Consider the following 11968-nt stretch of genomic DNA (forward strand, 5'->3'; position numbering starts at 1 on the left):
GTTTCCGTAGTGTAGTGGTTATCACGTTCGCCTAACACGCGAAAGGTCCCCGGTTCGAAACCGGGCGGAAACAGTGGTGCAATTACTTTTGTAAGTAAATCCCAAACCTTCACCTTCGTTAGCAACTCAGAATTTTCAATCAAAAGAATGATATACTAGTATCGCTGAGACTTACTTCCCGGCGCTCTCTGAAAGCCAAGGTTCCGTCCCTGCAGGAATTTGAGGTCTGCGCAGTGCACAGCTTGGCTGCGCAGCCTGGGCGCTCTCGGGGCGTCCGCAGCGAGCGCGTAGGAGAGCACAGGCCCGGGGGAGAAGAGCCGGGCCACTTCAAAGGAGTTTGCCGTGTTCTCTGGTAAAATGAGGAGGCGTCGGATTTTAAGCCGCGAAACGATTCTATCCGAGTGATTTGAAGGTCTTTCTGCCACCTCTGGGGAGAAGATTTTGCACGGACAGAAGGAAAGCAAGGAGCTGATGGCGGTGACGTGGAGGTGGTGAGGAATAGAGTCTGGGGACATTTCAAAGACAAAGCCAAGAGGAATGGATGTGAAGAGTAAAATCAGCGATGACTGGGAAGGTTTTCCGGAAAACCTGGGGGGCGCTGTCACTAATGAACTGGGAGAGACTGGGTGCGAAGGACTGTCTGGGGACAGACGGGGTGCGCAGGACTGTCTGGGGACAGACGGGGTGCGCAGGACAGACCGGGTGCGCAGGACTGTCTGGGGACAGACGGGGTGCGCAGGACTGTCTGGGGACAGACGGGGTGCGCAGGACTGTCTGGGGACAGACGGGGTGCGCAGGACTGTCTGGGGACAGACCGGGTGCGCAGGACTGTCTGGGGACAGACCGGGTGCGCAGGACTGTCTGGGGACAGACCGGGTGCGCAGGACTGTCTGGGGACAGACGGGGTGCGCAGGACAGACCGGGTGCGCAGGACTGTCTGGGGACAGACGGGGTGCGCAGGACAGACCGGGTGCGCAGGACTGTCTGGGGGCAGACGGGGTGCGCAGGACTGTCTGGGCGCAGACGGGGTGCGCAGGACAGACCGGGTGCGCAGGACTGTCTGAGGACAAACTTCGGACACCAGAAGTCGCTTTAAAAACCCAAGCGTCCTGAGGTATCGTGTTGAGTATCCAAACCTGGAGTCCTAGGGACTGCACTGGACACTACTGAGCCGCGAGGTGGACAAAGCCCCCAGGCAGAGAGTGCGAGAAGGCCCAGAGACCCCCCCTGAGGAGGCCGCTGAGAAGGGTGGAGACCAGGCCTGCCCAGAGGGGCCAGCGGTGGACAGGCACTCCGGAGACCGGCTGGGGGTTAGGCCAAGGGACGTTTCAAGAAGCACAGCTCCTCTCTTCTCTCTGAGAAGTCAAGAAAGAGAGGGACTTGGGAGTGACCAGTAATCCTAGGTGGGTAGGGGTCATTGGTCACGTGACCAGAAGTAATGGTGCCAAAAAGAAGGTTTTAAGGAAAAATAGAAGTAGAGAAAGTGCAGATAGTAAATCCGGATAAGTCTTTACAGACTTCTCTCTCTCTCTCTCTCTCTCTCTCTCTCTCTCTCTCTCTCTCTCTCTCTCTCTCTCTCTCTCTCTCTCACACACACACACACACACACACACACACAGAATCATCTGAGAAAATGTTTCCTTGGGGTCTTCAGTCGCCCTCCATTTTCCTTCCCTGCTCACACACTCCTGGCCGATGGCTACCTTGTTATGGTGGTATTCATGGAAAAGTAGACAAATAGACCAATGGAACAAAATATAGAATCCAGAAATAGATGGACACAAATATTGTCAATGTAACAGACAAAAGATACTCTTTTCAACAAATAATGCTAGAACAACACCACCCACATTAAAAAAAAAAATCTAGACACAGACTTCACATCTTCACAATAATTAACTCAAAATGTTTCATAAACCTAAATGCAAAAGGCAAAAACTTTGAAATTCCTAGAGGATGACTTAATAGAACTTGGTCTAAGGGTGACTTTGTAAATACAATGCTAAAGGTCTGATCAGTGAAAAAGCATACATATTTCATATGGATGATCTGGACTTCATTAAAGTCAGAAACTTCTGCTCTGCAAAAGGTCCTATCAAGACACTGAGAAGTTGCAGACTAGAAGAAAACATTTAAAAACTCATATCTGATAAATGCCTGTTATCCAAAATATACCAAGAAAACTTAATACTCAACAATAAGAAAATGGGGGCTGGGGTTGCGGCTCAGTGGTAGAGCGCTTGCCTAGCATGTGTGAGACACTGGGTTCGATTCTCAGCACTGCATATAAACAAACAAATAAATAAATAAATAAAGGTCCATAATAACTAATAAATTGAAAAAAAAAAAAAAGAAAATGAATGACCTAACTTAAAACTGGTCAAGAGAGCTGACCAAATACCTCACCAAAGAAGAAATTCAGACACAAATGGGCTCAGGAAGCGTTCAATTTCATGTGTCATCAGGGAGTTACAAATTAGAACGACCCTGAAATAGTACCCACACTTATCAGAATGGCAAACTCCAAAACCACAGTACCACCTAATGTTGACAAGCATGTACGACAGCAGGAACTGTCATTAATTGCTGGTGGGATGCAAAATGGTAGTCACTTTAGTGTTTTTTTGTTGTTGTTTTGTTTTGTTGTTTGTTGTTTTTTTGTTTTGGCACTGGGGACTGAACCCAGGGATGCTTAATCACTGAGCCACATCCCAAGCATTATTTATTTATTTATTTAGGTAGGGGAATACCAGGGATTGAACTCAACCACTGAGCCACATTCCCAGCCCTATTTTGTATTTTATTTAGAGACAGGGTCTCACCAAGTTGCTTAGCGCCTCACCATTGCTGAGGCACTAAGCAACTCAGTCACTCTGTCCCTCAGATGCATAAACTTGTTGATGCATAAACTCTGGAGCATCTAGACAGTGGGATATTACTTAGGGCTGAAATGTGACAAGCTAATAAGCCATGAAAAGACATAAAGGGACTTTGCTGCACATTACCAAATGAAAGAAAGCCATCTGAAAGTCTACATTCTGTCTGACTAACTAGGACATCTGAAAAAGCACAGAACCACGGAGACACAAAGATCACTGGTTGTCAGACGTTAGGATTGTCAGACGTCAGGAGAGCAGGATAGATAGGCAGAGCACAGAGGAATTTTGGAGCAGTGAAACTATTCTGTATGACACAATAATGGTGGATAGTGAGTCATTTGCTCAAACCCAGAGATGCACAATACCAAGACTGAGCCCAGCGTGAGGCATGGACTTTGGTCACAATGATGTGTTGGTATAGGTTCCTCAGTCATAACAAATGCACCACTCTGGTGCACCTTATTGATGGTGGAGGAGGTTGGGAGGAAGGGGATGATGCAGGGGATGTAGGAGAACTCACTGTACCTTCCACCAAATTTCACTGTGAACCTAAAATTGCTTTATAAAATTAAATCTATTTAAAATTTTTAAAAACAAGCAGGAAAAGCAAATAATCTTTCTCAGGAACTTTGTCATGTTTGCTAATTTCCCATTGGCCACTCACAGTGCTCAGTTAAGAGAAAGAGCAGAAGGTCAGCATAAGTCAGATCAAAAACAACACAAATGGGAAGGGGATGATTCTCTTCATTAAGTCATTAAGTCCATGAAAACCACCAGAATGTAGCTGGTTATTTCTAGTTAATTTGATGCAGAAAGGTCAAGATGGGAATATTTTTTCTACTTGGTTGTGTGTTCAACAGATTTTTCAGTTTTTACCCCAAGTCCATCACACAAGCCAGTAGTGTCCTCACCCTCTCCTTAACATCATCTCTGCTCATCACTGAACTGAAAGTTAATTAAAGTGTCTAAAACGCATTGGGAAAGCCAGGTGAAGTGGTGCATGCCTGTGACTGCAGGAGATTTGTAAATTCAAGACCAGCCTCAGTATCTTAACATAGGCCCTAAGCAATTTAGAGAGACCCTGTCTCAAAATAAAAAATAAAAAGGTCCGGGAATGTATCTCGGTGGTAAAGTGCCCCTGGGTCAATTCTCCATGTCAAAAAATAAAGTGTATTGGGAAACTCAGAGATAAAAATATTTGGACATTAAAAACACATATTTAAAGCGATTTTGATTTTAGACTGAAGAAATGTTGGGGACTTGAACCTGCCCGGCAAGTGCTATACCACTGAGTTACATCCCCCAGGCACATAAAGGAACCAGGCAGCCCGCAGACACCGTGGTTTAAAACGTGGTTTAAAAAGGTAGTCACCTGGGGAGCAGCATTTTGCAAACCGACCAGGGTTACGGGTGTCGCGACTTGGGGTGCAGCAGGAAAAGGAGTGGCCCGTACGGGGATCGAACCCGCGACCTTGGCGTTATTAGCACCACGCTCTAACCAGCTGAGCTAACCGGCCTCCGGGACAGCCGGCCGACCCGCTCGCCCGCAGCCCTGCGCTCCCCGCGTCGAGCCGCTGTGCAGCCGCCTCTGCTTTCCGCTTCGCCGTCGCTCCCGAGCAGCGGAGGGCGCCGCCTCTGCAGAACCGCGCCTGGCCAGCTCGCGCGTTCCTCCGGAAACGCGGAAAAAGCGCTCCCGAGGCCCGCGTCCTTCTCGCGACCCCAGGGAGGGATCTGGGACAGGCGGTCCCTGGAGCCCACGCCCACCCAGGTCCCTGCGGACCCTGACCGCCACCTCTAGGTCCCGAAGGGCTGGACTCACGGTCGACCCTCCCTGTGGCCAGCGACGGGGAAGCCCTGGCCCTGCACCGGCGCCCGCTCTCCACTGGGTGTCACCGAGCCCCGAGGCTCGCGATCCAATCCTCTGCCCCCGGCTCGGGCTGACCGTCCTGTTGGATTCTCGGTGCCCCAGGTGCCCGCACACACGACATTTGACCTAACAAACGGAGAAAGGTGTGCGGAAATCATTTCTGCAACTCACCTGGTCTTCGGGTCTCCGAAGTGGAGCGCAAAGCCATTCGGTGTCCTGCAAATGTCACCGGGACTTCTGATTTTTTCTTGTTTTCAGAAAACTATTTTCAACGAAAATGAACGCATCGGATTGTTGGTGGCGGGGGAGGGTGGACGGGTGGCCGTCAAAGACAGTTCCCAGAGCTCTATCCTCCGGAACTGGAAGTGTCGCGACTGTCGCTTTCCCGCCGCACCAGCTTGGGGATGACCAGGGGGCTTCCTTCTCGGCCCTGCAGTTGCCGCTCGCCCTCTGGCTCCGGGTGCGGTTCGGGCACGTCGGCGCCCACCTCCTTTCGGACGCGGAGCACGCGCGACGACCACGCACAACCGGCTGAGCATCTGGGGGGACACCAGCCCCGGCCCGCAGCTCCGCCCAATGTCCTGGGGCAGCTCAGTCCCAGCTTGTCCAGCTCAGTTCCAGCTTGGTGGCGGCGACCCAGGCCAAAAACATTCCAAAGACAAAGAAGGACTCCGACCATTTCAGCAACGACCTGGGCGCCTGCAGATGTTCGGGCCACTGGCAAGTTTCTCAAATTTCCATTCTTCCGCAAAAAGACCTCGCGGATGATCCGGTGTCCCTGCTGCGGGGCATTCTTGGCGGCCACTCAAACCCCGAAGAACTTTGAAAAGCCGCGTCGGGGCATCTGGTCTGAGTGGGTCCCTCGGTCTCGGAGACTGTGTCCTGCAGAAACGAGAAATGAACCACGCTGAGGAGCTACCCGCCTGATCCGTCTACACTCGCCTAGCTGCGCCCGCAGGCTTCAAGACAGGCACCGCCTTCGCTCCCCATTTGTTAAAACTATGCACCTCCTCACACACCAATTTGTTTCAAACTTAGATTAAGCTTGTCTTTGGATTAAAGCTATTGACATTTTTTAAAAATAAAATGCCGGGGTTCTGCCCCAGCGGGGTCCAGGGGGTCCTGAAAGATGAGTGGTGCCAGGAATGGGCGTCGGAGTGTCAATCTCCAGAGGGAGGGCGCTAATTCAGCTTTCTCTGGGTCTTCTTTCATTACAATTCTTCTCATCATTATGGATTCACAATCATTAATAGAATACGTCATTAATTTTACAATTTCCAGATTTTCCCAAGGTGTGACATTTTCTTAACAATTGTTATGGGTATAGAAAAATGCGTCATCAATTTACACTTTCCCAGGATGTGACATTTCCTTATCATTATGGATACAAAATCAGTAATAAAATGCGTCACTAATTTGCATTTTCAGATTTTCCCAAGATGTAACTATTTTCTTATTATCAGATGCCAAACTACATAACCAGACCCTAAGTCTCCCAACCTATTATTAACCTTTAAGTTTAAAGTACACCTTCTCTTTATTTCTAATCTAAGATCCCCATCTAAAGAAGTCCCCTTAAATCTTATACTTAAAATATCCTAAAGTCTATAATCTATTCTTAAATCATCTTAAGGACCCAAAACAGCTAGAAACTTAAGAATTCTAAACTTAAGAATCTAAACAAAATTATATTTCTAACATTATTCTAAAAATGTGTCTTGTAAAGCTACTTTAATTCCTGTTTATTCTCTTAAAACTGGTTGAGCTGCTTTCTAAAAGAGTTTCTTTGTTTCTTAGTCAAGGTACAAGGTTCTTATATCTTTGTATCTCTCCCACTGAAAGGCAAGTTCTGAGCATCAGTCCACTTACCACCAATATTAGCTATACTCATCATAAGTCCCTATGTGAGGTAAAAGAGGATTTATAGAAAAGGGGGGAATGTATCTTTATTTGCCTTAACTTTTCTAAGTGTATAACATAATTTTCCCTTAATTAAATAAAACTACATATGGTGGGCTTTGTGCAGTAAGCATAATAATTAGGCTTTCTAAGAGGCTGGAGATATGGGCTTGGGTTCTTAGTTGATATAATCAATGTGGTGCCTAAAGTTCTCATGACTTTTTGAGAATGATTTTTGTTCATTATCAGTTTTGTCCTCAATGTGCTGAGATAGAAGAACAGCCTTCTATTTTGTCCTCCATATGCTGAGAAGTAGTGGAACAGCCTTCAAGGCATGAACTACCTGTTACATTCTAGTCACCTGAAATTTAATTCGGTTTAGCAACCTCATGCTTCCTGTCAGGAATATGAGCATGAAAATAAAAAGTCCCAATTACATAAAAAAAGGTCTCATGGTTTTGGTTTCCCACCAGTGCGGATTTGCCAGCATTCATCCTCACTGTGACCTTGTCAAGACAGTGGGAGGGGGGGTGACTTCACCAATAAAACTTTTACACCATTTTTAAATTTACTAAACAGATTATGAATTTTGAATAATTTAATTATTGTGAAAAAATAAATGCGTAAACACTTATTTAACAGCCTTTAATTTTATGTCATTGTTTTCTTCTTGAACCTCACACATCAATGTGTATCAAATATAAAATAATCATTTGAAGCTTTCTATATCCTACTTTCCCACCATAAAAACATACATGCGCTCTACAATTAACTTTGGAGATGGCATAAACCTCTAGTTTTTATTAGAATTTCTAGGCATTGAATTATCATTAAAATTATTACTTGTATACAATTAACCATAACAACAAAATATTATCAACTTGCACACTAATTCATAAATTTAAAGGTAAATAATTGCATATTTATCTAAATGTAATTAGTTCACATAATCATCAGTAAAGATGCACATTGCCATAACTTTATGCCTAATTTATAACTACTGAGGAAATGTATTTTAGCACCCAAATAAATGAAAATAGACCAAGTTGTCTACTGGTTGTTTTCAAGTTAGTTAGCGAGTGCTGGATGAGACACTGGGAACTTAATGTAAAGAACTCCCTGTGCACACCACCCTTGGAAGGTCAGGAGTCACTGGCAATGCATTTAACAAACCGAGAGCATCCAGAGCAACTTATTCCCTGCAGAGATGGAGAGCTAGCTTCTGCTGGACCAGCCCCCCTCTCCCCTCAGCTCTGCTGGACCAGCCCTCTCTCCTCAGCTCCACTGAGTCACCCTTGTCTCCACAGCCCAACTGAACTGTCCCTCTCTCCATAATTCCAACGGAACTACTCATCACTCCATCCATCTTCTCATGGATGGTCTCAGACTGGAGAGCACATCTCCTCCCGTTTCCCACCCTTGCCTTAAAAACATCTAGGACAAATGTCAATACAAACTGGTTTTAAAAGCCTTATGCACGGACTTGAAAGCAGACATATAATCTTTCAAGCCTTCACATTTTGTCGGTGCCTGTGTTCTATCCAATCCACTGAACTACAAGTCCAGGCACCACCAGGCTGAAAAGATCTGATTTCCCACTCAAAGGGCATCTTCGCTCCTGCAACGCTGCCTCAATTTTTTTTTTCTTTTTTTAGTGGGGGGGTGGGTCTGGGCATCTCTCAGTTCTCACTTTCCAACATCTCGAGGTTTGGAGTTGGAGCCTTCCCACAAGAGTCAGATGTTACTCAAGTGGTGGAGCCATTTTGGAAAAGAGTTTAGCAGTTGTTTAAAACATTAAATGTAATTTTAAACATGACCCAGCAACTCCACATATAGGTATCTATACAAGAGAATGAAAATATATAGCTACACAAAAACCTGTATATAAGTATTTGTAGTAAAATCATTCAAAAGAGCAAAAAAGCAGAAATAACCCAAATGTCCATCAACTGATTAATATATAAATTAAATATCTTATGTCCATGCAGTACAATATTATTTAGCCATAAAAAGAAAGAAGTAATATACCAGTTACAACATGGATGAACCTCAAAAAAACGCAAAGTGAAAAGGCCCAACACAGAAGAGCACATATTGTAATATCTTGCTCATGTGAAATGTCCAAAACAGGCCACTCCACAGAGTAATAAACAGGTGGCTTCGGCTGGAGATGAGGGTGGGAACACAGAGGCTCCAGGGTGCCTGGAAATGTTCTCAACTGGATGGTGGTAACAGTTATGCCAAACTGTATACTTACTTAAAAACACTGAATTGTACACTTAAAAAAGATGAACCCAATACTTGGAAAGTCTCACCTTCCCAAGGAGTATCTCTGGTGCCCAGAAGTCAACATAGGAAAACCCTGTTCCTTAAAAAAAAAAAAAAAAAAAAAAAAAAGTGAATTTTATGGTATATAAATCATAACTAATTATAGACATTGTTTTGGTTGTTGTTTTTGGAACCTGGAATTGAACCCAGGGGCGCTTTACCACTGAGCCACATCCCCAGCCCATTTTATTATTAATTTTGACACAGGGTCTCACCAAATTGCTGAGGCTGGCTTTGAACTTGCAATCATTCTGCCTCAGCCTCCTGAGCTTCTGGGATTACAGGTGTGCACCAGGCTAACCATTGTGGGTTTGTTGTTGTTGTTGTTGTTTGTTGTTTCATTTTACATTTTGGTACTTGTACTGTCAGTCTTCATTACAGCCATCCCTGTATGAGGAGGTATTTGGGGTTGGGAGTGTGGCTCAGTGGTAGAGTGCTTACCAAAGACCTGAAAATACAAAAGCACCTCATGGGTTTTTCATTTTGCTGTTGTTGTTGTTGTTGTTTGTTTTTCCTGTATTTTAGTAATGACCAATGATGAAAGACATTTTTTTTTCATGTGCTCATTGGCCATTGGCACATCTTTGGTGAAATGTCTGTTTAAATCCCTTGTCCCTTTTTAATTGGACTATGTGTCTTCTTATTATTAAGTTGGGGTGAAGAGCTGTCTTTCCAGGGTAGCAATTAAAACAATTTAGTAAGTTGATGCTTCACAAAAAACAAATTAATGGATATACCAATCTACTAATTAAATTATTTATCTGTTTAGAGACAGGGTCTTCATAGGATCTCCTGGGCTCAAGTGATCCTCCCACCTCACCCTCCAAGTACTGGGACCACAGGGGCTTGCCACCAGGCTTGACTTAATGCATTAATCTTTTAAGGGGCCTTCTATGGCAACGTATGAAATTAAGCTGAAAACCAAGACTCATTCTATAACTTTTTAACTTAACAGTTTTTAATGTTTTATTTTTATTTGTGTATTATGGACATACACGACAGTGAGGTTCTTTGGACATATTCCTACATGCATGGAGTACAGTTTGCTCCATTTCACTCCCCAGTGCTTCCTCTTTACCCCACCCCCCCACTGTCTCTCCAGTCCCCTTCTTCTACTTTACTGGTCTTCATTCTATTTGTTACTTGTTTAATCGGTGTTTTATAGATATGCATAAAGGTGGAATTCACTATGATAGACTCATATATGTATGAAGCACAGTTTGTCAATTTCATTCCAAATTTCATTTCTTTTCCTGTCCCTCCTCCCTCCCCCTGAAGTGCCCTCCTCTACTCCACTGATCTCCCCTCCATTTTTGTGGCATCCTCTCCCCTTTTTTTCTTACTTTGCTCCAGCTTCTGCACATGGGAGAAAACACTTGACCCTGGACTTTCTGAATGTGACTTATGTCGCTTAGCATCATGTTCTCCAGCTCCATCCATTTACCAGCAAATGCCATAATTGCATTCTTCTATGAGCAAAAAGAACATAAACAGACAGTTCTCAAAACAGGAAATACAAATGTTCAACAGATAAAATGTTCAACATCCCTAGCAATCAGGGAAATGCAAATCAAAACCACATTGAGATTCACCTCACTCCAATCAGAATGGCAATCATCAAGAAAACAAATACTAATGAATGCTGGTGAAGACAGGGGAACAGGTACATGGCGGGAGGAGCCTGAGTTTTTACTTCAAGTAAGATAAGAGAGAATGATTAGATTCATATTTATTAGAATCTGTCTGTGGAATGGAGAATATCACGTGGCAGAAAAGGAGACCATTCGAGAAGCTTCTGTGATGTTCTAAGTCAGAGGGACAGTAACTCAGAATTGATGACCCTGGATATAGAAAGTCGCCGTCAGATCCAATTATATATTTAAAGTAGAATCAGCAGCAGTGGGTGATGGATTATAATTCATTCACTCAACATTTATTGACTGCTCACCATGCATACTTCTGGGAACAAAGTGATCAGCAACGGACACAGGAGCTAAAAACTCTTCCCTAGAGAGCTTACTTTCTAGTCAGAGAGACAGAAAATGAGCCACATTATCTTATTTTGCTTTGTGTTTTGGTATTGGGACTTGATCCGAGGGTCACTTTACCACTGAGCTACAACACCAGTCCTTTTTATTTTTTATTTTGAGACAAGTCTTACCAAATTGCCTCCTGAGGCGCTGAGATTACAGGTGTGTACCATCGCGCGTAACTAAGCCATATAAATTTTAAAATACATATAACATTTCTCATAGTGATAAGCACTGTGAAAAGGAATGAAGAGTAAAGCCAGGAAGGGGTTAGGGTCAGGATAGCCGCAGGAAGACCTTTCAGAACAGATGACACTGAGATCTGATTGAGGCAAGGGAAAAAGCCACATGGGTTTATGGAAACAGCAAAATGCACAGAGCTGAACAAAGGTGAGAATGTCAAGGCAGGAGCAAGCCTGGTGTGTTCCAAGTCAGGGAGCTGGGACTGGGGGTCGAGAAATGGGAGTAGATAGGGTGAGATTATGGGACAAGAGAAACTGTAATTGAAGATGAAAAGTGGTGAGGGGCAGGACTGAAGGGCAAGAGCTAAGACTGGACATTGGGATCGCTGAAGAGGGCTGGAGATATGGTGGGGCAGAGAGCAAAGACAGAAAGCAAGCAGGCAACTGAGGGTTCAAGAGGAGGCACAGAGGCAGAAAGGTGCAGGACAGGACGGCAGAGACAGGGCAGCCCAAGTCAACAGGGGAAGGCAGAAGATGGAGCGGAGGAGAGGGAGGCACAGAAGGAAGGTGGCCTGGGGGCTGGAGGAGAGAATTCAAGTGCAGCACCAGCAGGCCACTCACAGGTTCTGGCGTCCCCGCCCCGCTTTAGCGGTTCCTACAGACGCTTGACCTGCCATGAGAGGCGTCAGGGAAGAAACCTGAGCCAGCCTTTAGAGACATGATAAAAGGTCCTCGGTGCGTGGGGAGCAGGACACCAGAGTCCTCTCACAGGCTCTGTACAGC

At 45.0% G+C, this 11968-nt stretch overlaps 2 non-coding genes across 2 annotated transcripts; one reads left to right on the plus strand and one right to left on the minus strand.

The window, feature by feature from the left end:
* Nucleotides 1–73, plus strand: Trnav-aac (transfer RNA valine (anticodon AAC)). Its single transcript has one exon. It is a non-coding gene; the product is annotated as a tRNA-Val (tRNA).
* Nucleotides 74–4322: 4249 nt separating this feature from the next.
* Trnai-aau (transfer RNA isoleucine (anticodon AAU)) lies at nt 4323–4396 on the minus strand. The gene has a single exon. It is a non-coding gene; the product is annotated as a tRNA-Ile (tRNA).
* Nucleotides 4397–11968: the final 7572 nt, after the last annotated feature.

This window comes from Ictidomys tridecemlineatus, chromosome 8 (genome assembly GCF_052094955.1).
Source record: "Ictidomys tridecemlineatus isolate mIctTri1 chromosome 8, mIctTri1.hap1, whole genome shotgun sequence".
In the NCBI taxonomy this organism is placed as follows: domain Eukaryota; kingdom Metazoa; phylum Chordata; class Mammalia; order Rodentia; family Sciuridae; genus Ictidomys; species Ictidomys tridecemlineatus.